Genomic DNA, 8,150 nt, shown 5'->3' on the forward strand with positions numbered 1-8,150 from the left:
TTCTCATTTTTCTTCCCTGCCTTTATTGCTGTTGACGTATTGAGGGGATTATATATATAGACGTACTACTACTACTACTACTACTACTGCAATTACTACTACTACCACTACTATTATTGTTACCGCTTCTCATGATACTACTACTTTGCTTCTACTGCTGCTAATGTTACTACTACTACTACTACTACTACTGCCACTACTACTACTATTACTGGTTCTCGTGCTACTCCTCCTCCTCCTCCTCCTCCTCCTCCTCCTCCTCCTGCTACTACTACTACTACTGCTACTACTACTACTACTACTACTACTATCTAACTTATATTCTCAATCATTCCTTCACTTTTTACATTCCTCTCTGTTACAATCAATGTTAATTTTACGATTCTGTCACACTCATTCCTTAACCATATTTTTTCTTCCTTCCTCCCCCTCAAGATGCAATAAATTTCTCTTATTCTGTCCCTCTGCTTAGATTCAAGACAGCTGACATAATCCCTCCGCAGGTGTGTCTCAGAATAGCGATGATGATGATGATGATGGTGATGATGGTGATGATGATGGTGATGGTGGTGGTGGTGATGATGGTGATGATGATGGTGGTGGTGATGATGATGATGATGGTGATGATGATGATGGTGATGATGATGATGGTGATGATGATGGTGGTGGTGATGATGGTGGTGGTGATGGTGATGGTGATGATGATGATGTTGCTGTAGAGGTGTGGGTGGCTGTGTGCTTGGTGAGAGAGAGAGAGAGAGAGAGAGAGAGAGAGAGAGAGAGAGAGAGAGAGAGAGAGAGAAGCAACATGAGGACCAAGTGGCCTCCGTCACTCTTTGTCTGGAAAATGTTAAGTAGGTTATAAGAATTTGATAAGCACATCAATTACATGTTTTTTTCCGTACTCTCGCTACTGCCGGATGTTGGAGAGAGTGGAGATTGAGAGACTGACGAGGAGAGTGTAAATGCAGGACTGGGAAAAGATGATATAAGATAAATATTGAATAAGCACTTTGAGGGGTGTGTGAGCTGGGAGCAGGGCAGTGAGATGGCGGGGGACAGGGCGACTTGGAGGCGATTTGTTTGTGGCCACCCCAAACAGGATTGAGGCGTCTGGCAATAGATAGAGACAGATAGACTTTGACCATTTTTTTTTTTTATCTCACTCTTGCTACAGCCGGATGATTAGGCCTTTGAAGAGAGTGGAGAATGAGAGACTGACTAGGAGAATGAGTGGAGAATGAGAGACTGACTAGGAGAGTGAGTGGAGAATGAGAGACTGACTAGGAGAGTGAGTGGAGAATGAGAGACTGACTAGGAGAGTGAGTGGAGAATGAGTGACTGACTAGGAGAGTAGAGAATGAGAGACTGACTAGGAGAGTGGAGAATGAGAGACTGACAAGGAGAGAGTGGAGAATAAGAGACTGACTAGGAGAGTGGGTAATGAGAGACTGACTAGGAGAGAGTGGGGAATGAGAGACTAACTAGAAGGGTGAGTGGCGAATGAGAGACTGACTGGGAGAGTGTACGGGAGGATGGTAGACACGTGGGCTGGTGTCCTTAGAGGCGTGTGCACTTCTCCATCAATTTCTCCATCAATTTCTCCATCAATTTCTTCATCAATTTCTCCATCAATTTCTCCATCAATTTCTCCATCAATTTCTCCATCAATTTCCTCATCAATTTCTCCATCAATTTCTCCATCAATTTCTCCATCAATTTCTCCACCAATTTCTCCATCAATTTCTCCATCAATTTCTCCATCAATTTCTCCATCAATTCTTCATCAATCTCTTAAGACGTTGGACTTGGAGGGCGGCCAGGCTGTGTATGCAGAGGGGGATATTCTGTTCTTCTGTTCTTCCTTGTTCACCATTTGTTCATCAGGAGTTCCATCAGGTGAACAAATTTATCTTCGCGTGAACAAGGTGGATACTCAGCTACTCTCTTCCCTCGTCGCTTCTTGACCGGGTGTTCTTCTGTTCTTCCCTCCTGTTCACCCTGTGTTCATTAGGATTCAGATGAACAAAATCGTCCGCTCTTCTCCCTTTTACCTCTTGTCCTCAAAATAGGGTAGATATTTTTTCTTCTTCTGTCCTGACTAACTCTTTCTATACTACTACTGCTACTACTACTATTACTACTACTACTACTACTACTACTACTGCACCGACGACTTCAGCCTGCAGTCCATTGGGTTCACGTTTCAGATGGACCTTGGGCTACATAACTACTCCTGTGCTAAATAACTCGCAATAACAGTGTAAGATTGGCTATGGAGGGAGAACGGAAGAGAGGAGAGAAAGGAGGGGAAGAAAGAGGAGGGAGAAGAGGAAGGGAGAGAGGAGGGAAGGGAGGGAGAAGAGGGAAGGGAGAGAAGAGGGAGGAAGGAGGGGAAAAAGAAAGTATGAGAGTGAATGATGTTGGTTTTTTGTCTGTGTCTGTTATAGAGTCACGTGAGAAGAGGAGGAGGAGGAGGAGGAGGAAGGAAGAGAGAGAGAGAGAGAGAGAGAGAGAGAGAGAGAGAGAGACTACCTTTCATGGAGGGAGTATGATATGGATAGACAGACAGACACACACACACATAGATAGATAAACAGACAGACAGATAGATAAACAGATAGGTAGATAGAGAAATAGATAGACAGATAGATAGTGAGCGCCCTAAGTCTACGAGAACACAGCCTCCTTGACCTTTCTTGACCTTGCAGGAGAAAAACAGGTGACGATTTCTCACCTCGAGGTCATACTCCCGCGAGTTTGTTTTCATATGACGGAACTGGCCTACTCGCACGCCCTGAATACTAAGTCGTGGTGGCGTAGATGAGGTAGGAATGAGTCTCCTTGGTTACTTGTCAAATCAGCCATCCAGTCTGATTACACCTGGCCATCACCTGGACAGACTAAAATTTTTTCCTTCGTGTGACATCTGTTTTTTATCATTGTATTTCTCTCAGGGGTTACTACTACTACTACTACTACTACTACTACTACTACTACTACTACTACTACTACTACTACTACTGTCACCATTACCACATTACTACTACAATTACTACTACTACTACTTCCACTACCATTACTACTGCTACAACTACTACCCTCATATCTGACTGTGCAAGCCATGATAGGGTTTTTTGAAGTCCCCCCTAGCACCTCCTCTTTGCCGGTTTATTCCTGCCTATGGTGAAAAATACAAGAGAAATGTGCACCGATGAGCTTGCTTGTGAGGTGGAGCCAAGATTCCGGGAGCTTAAATAATGAGTGAATGAGTGGGTGGCCCATCCTACTGACCATGATGTGAATAGTTCTCTCATTATTTTTTTTTTCTTTCTCTTTTGCTCTTTGCTTTTCGGATCCTACCTCGCTCTGTGACCCTGGAGACGGACGCCTTCACGTGGTGGCACTGATATGATCGGATGGTGGAGCTGCCTGATTATACAAATGTCCTTCAACTCCTTCCCTATCTCCCGAAAGTATGGTGGCCTGTGGAAGAAAGACAGCGGTCCACTACTACTACTATTACTACTACTACTACTACTACTACTACTACTACTATTACTACTACTACTACTACTACTACTACTATTACTACTTCTAAAAGAGTTGAGATGATAAAATAGGTGAGAGAAAGGCACATGATCTGTTTGCTGTCGTGTATATAGTGGAAGGTGCATCAGGAAAGCAGAGTTGGGAAGGTTTGTTCTTGGAATGATGATGATGATGATGATGATGATGGCGACGAAGGTGGAAAGAAGTGATGAGATGGTGACGATGATGATGATGATGATGATGATGATGATGGGTATTTTGGTAGAGGTGTTAGTGATGAAGGTAAGAATTAGGATTAGGATGCAGCTGTTGATGATGAGTGATGGTGAACGAAAGAAAGGGATGGCACCTAGGAGACTGCATGCGTTGTTTGCATGGGGTGCGCGATGCAGACAGCTAAAAGACCTGTGGTTGGGATGAAATAATGGTGATGATCATTTAGGTGGGATCAATGACGATGATGATGATGATGATGATGATGGAGGTGACACTTAGGTTGGAAATGATAATGATGGTCTCAGATGTAGGGGGCAGACAGAGATGGAACGGCTGACTAAGGAGTGAGATGATAATGGTTGGAGGTGCAGGGGAAGGCAAGGGTAGACAGAAGCGGGAGAGTCAGCCAAGTGATGGGACGACGATGATGATGAAGGAAGTGAGAACAAAGACTGAAATGACGATGGTGATTATGCTGATGATGGTGGTTGGAGATGCAGGAGGAGGAGGACGAGGAGGCAGGGCAGGCAGAGGTGGGAGGGTGAGGGGCCTGGGAGAACGTGTTTACAAATACTTGGTGTCGGTGGCGGAGAAGCTGGCCACCAAAATAGCCCCTGAGACGCTCCCATTTTGGCAGGCGGGGGGGTGACGGGCCAGGTTGCTCACTTTCACCAAATTCTCATCTTCCTGTGTCTTTATCCAGTACAAACCTCATATTCTGGGGTAGTTCTGAGGTCACCAGTGGGGTTTTTAGGGTGATTTGGAGGGGTTGGATTGGGTTTAGCTGGGGTTATGTTGTCGTGTGAGGTAAAAATGGATATTGGTGTCTGTGGTGGGCATGCTGGATGGGACCGGCTGGCTGCAGGTATCTGGTAGCGAGGGCTGGTGGGTCGCCATTTACGTGTGTGCAGGCGAGCCGGGCCCTGAAGACACTCGCCCCTCAGCCCGCAGTCCGATCCCCGACAGGCTATCCTTCCTCCGCTGGGCTCGACACCAGCCACCACAAGTGCTTACGGTGTGTACGGCTCGCATAGAACCTAACTCCTTTGGCTGGGCGGGAGGGGGATCAGACAGTCAGTTTTAGCCAGTCAGTTGGGCCAGTCTGTTTCGCCGGCTGATGCGAGTGTACGTGAAGAGAGTGGAGTAGTCAAGTGTTGTTCCGAGCGCGCACACCCATTTTTCTCTAAGTGTAAAGTGCCCAGCGTAAGTGTTGGTGCTGCTGCTGCTCCGTGTGTGTGTGGCGGAAGGGAGGAAGTGGTGTGTTGCCTGCTGCCGTGCCTGTGCCGTGCCCCTCCGCCAGGCCCCCCCGTCATCGCCTCCTTCAGCTCTCGTCATGGCCGCAAGTGTTCCCTCCTCCTCCTCCCTCCCCCTTCAGTGTTATCGTGGTGGGCGGCTGAGCGGAGGGGCCAGCACCTGCACCCCCACCCCCTGACTACCAAAACCTCAGCCAGTATTAAGACCACAGACCCGTATTCTCATCAGAGGCCTCGTGACACCTCTTCCATAGCGATTTAGTCTGCATATTTCACCTGGTTATTCTCTTATATGTGTCCGAAATTTGTCACTATTGCATTGATATAAACTGCATAAAATAAAATAACAGGAGAAAGTCATCCTTCCATGTGCAGAAATGAAATGATAAGCAAGATTTCAAGATCCACCAAGTCTACGGGTATACAGATCGAAGGAATCATTGTAGCACTTCTTCCTGACTAGTAAATTATTATAAATGACAAGCTGATATCCTGTGTTAATCATGCAATCTACTTCGATGCTAAAAATCCATTAATGACGATGATTAATATGGAAAATAAATCGCTAAGGAAGAGGCGGTGACCTGTCTCGAACCATGTGATCGACGAGAAGAAACGAAGCACCGGATTGAAACTGCTGCATTATCAGTCTTAAAATTGGTCGCGCCCCGGAGCCTCGTTTCCTCCTGGCGATCACATATTTAGGGCATGTGTAGTCGTACCCTAAACAGATGAAAAGACGACCCTGTGAGTCGGGGGGGTCGTGACACCTCCTCGGGTCGTCATCTCGTGAACATGTGAACCCTCTGAAGCACATGTTCCCTACCAGTTCTATTCATCTATCTATCTATCTATCTATCTATCTATCTATCTATCACATGAGTCGAGTGTTGAACTAATTAGACGATATTCCAAACAACTTCTTTCCATCTATCTATCTATCTTTCTATCTATCTATCTATCACATGAGTCGAGTGTTGAACTAGTTAAGCAAAATCGCAAACAGCTTTTTTCTATCTCTCCGTATATAGCCAGACGCCTTAATCCCGTAAGGGGTGGCCACAAACAAATCGCCTTCATATCGCCCTGTCCGCTGCCATCTCGCTGTCCTTCCCATAGCATTTAATTTTGCGTATTATGCTTGGACAGAATCTGACTTGGGGCTAAGGAAGCTCCCTAACTCCTCTTAATTAGCGATTTATTTTTGGATGTGGCTGGCTAATTGTAACAAGTGCATAATGCTGGTATATGATGCTAGTCACGAAGAAGTGATATGGAAAGGATGTACAGCCATTGCATTGGCTTGTACTCTCTCGGTTCAAAAGGTACCCTAACACCTCATACTTAGCGATTTATTCAGGGATATGGCTGGTTAATATCCCTTTTGCACGCTACCAGTGCAGAGTATGGCGATATTGGAAGGATTTAAGTAACACAGAAAAGAATAGCATAGTGTAATAAGTAAAATAAATCGCTAAGGGAAAGGTGTTAGGGAGCTTCCTCGATCGACGGAAATATCCATAGGCTGTCCTAATAAGGGCGGAATTGCTGTGCGGGTAGGAAGCTTACTAACACCTTTTCCTTAGCGATTTATTTCAGTATCTGCTCTTTATTATATTCTTGTGTATTATTTATGCAATCTATATCAATATTAAACTGATATAAGAGGCAAAAAAGAGGATATTAATGGCTAGTTTGGGAAATAAATCGCTTAGGAAGAGGTGTTAGGGAGCATCCTTACCTGACGATAATGTGGGCCTTGGACACATCTCGTAGGTTAATGAAGCTCCCTAACACCTGTGCCTAAGCGATTTATTTTACTTATTACACCTTACTCTCCTCCTCTGTGTTATACAAATCCCTCAAACATCGCCATACTCTTAATAAACACGAGAGGATATTAACCAGCCATACCCAAAAATAAATCGCTAAGGGAGAGGTGTTAGGAAAAATAAATCTCTAAGGGAGAGGTGTTAGGGAGCGTTCTTACCCGACTCACATACTGGCAATACAATGACTTTTTTATCATTTATTTTTGCTCTCATTAGTTTTTTAAATCTAAATTTGGGCCAGATATTCGTCCTTTTGCAGCTTATTTCACATAGCACAGTGCCAGAAATAGATAGATAGATAAAGAGATAGATGGATGGATAGATAGATAGACAGGTGATTAGATATATAGATAGATAGATAAAGTAGATAGATAAACAGATAAATAGACAGATAGACAGACAGATAGATAAAGGCTGTGGCACTACATCCTCTCCGTAGCACTTATTCGTGACTAGCATCATATTAGTCTAATGATCAAGCTCAGAATTCAAGACGGAGAGATGGCAATTTTAGGCCAAGTTAGAGTGAAAAGAGTATAGCTCCAGGCAAATTAATTCAGTTTTTCTGGGGGGAAACTATTGGACTCGGAGAGGATAGGAAAGAATAGGTATACCTCCTGTCTATACTCCTTTTGCTCTGACTTGGCCTAAAATTGCCCTCTCTCCATCTTGAATTCTGTGACAAGAGATTAAATTATGCTAGTCACGAAGAAGTGCTACGGGAAAGGATGCGGAGCCACAGCATTGTCTCTAACTTGGCCTAAAATTGCCTTCCCTCTCTTGCATTCTGACCCGGAACTAGAGATTAAATTATGCTAGTCACGAAGAAGTGCTGTGGAAAGGATGCAGAGCCATAGCATTGTCTCTTCTTTTCGCCACTGATTAGCGTGAAATAAGGTGCAAAAGGACGAAAATCTGGGCTATCTTAAAGTTAATAAGGCCTAGTGACCAAGGAGACTCATTCCTTCCTTCCCCCTAGCTCCCTAACACCCTTCTCGTAGCGATTTATTAATAACGTCACTTTACGTAACATGGAAGGCAAGAATAACACACAAGGGATTATCAGTGGGCTCTGTGCTAAAATAAATCAGTTAGGAAAAAGTGTTAGGGAGCTTCCATAACTGACTAGAATAGGAGTAGTACAGTAGGAGTTTTTTTTATGCAAGGAAGAAGGAACCAAAGGCCAGTTCCGTCAGATGAAAACATAGTCAAAATAAATCGCTTGTTGTATGACGTCACGAATCTGTAAAACCCAAAAGACGTCTCGCCAAACTATACTCTTTTAACTCCAACTTGG

At 44.4% G+C, this 8,150-nt stretch overlaps 1 protein-coding gene across 6 annotated transcripts in view; it reads left to right on the forward strand.

Annotated features, from left to right (window-relative positions):
* The first annotated feature begins 4,673 nt into the window (after positions 1–4,673).
* Positions 4,674–8,150, forward strand: part of bt (projectin protein bent) — a 269,793-nt gene continuing 266,316 nt past the window's right edge. For all 6 annotated transcript variants that reach the window (XM_080270134.1, XM_080270136.1, XM_080270137.1 and 3 more), the window contains exon 1: positions 4,674–4,783. The gene's annotated coding sequence lies outside the window, so the exon portion shown is untranslated. The remainder of the gene's footprint in view (positions 4,784–8,150) is intronic.

The sequence above is a fragment of the Coenobita brevimanus genome, chromosome 39 (genome assembly GCF_032717465.1).
Source record: "Coenobita brevimanus isolate Jiangsu-jjx chromosome 39, ASM3271746v2, whole genome shotgun sequence".
Lineage (NCBI taxonomy): Eukaryota > Metazoa > Arthropoda > Malacostraca > Decapoda > Coenobitidae > Coenobita > Coenobita brevimanus.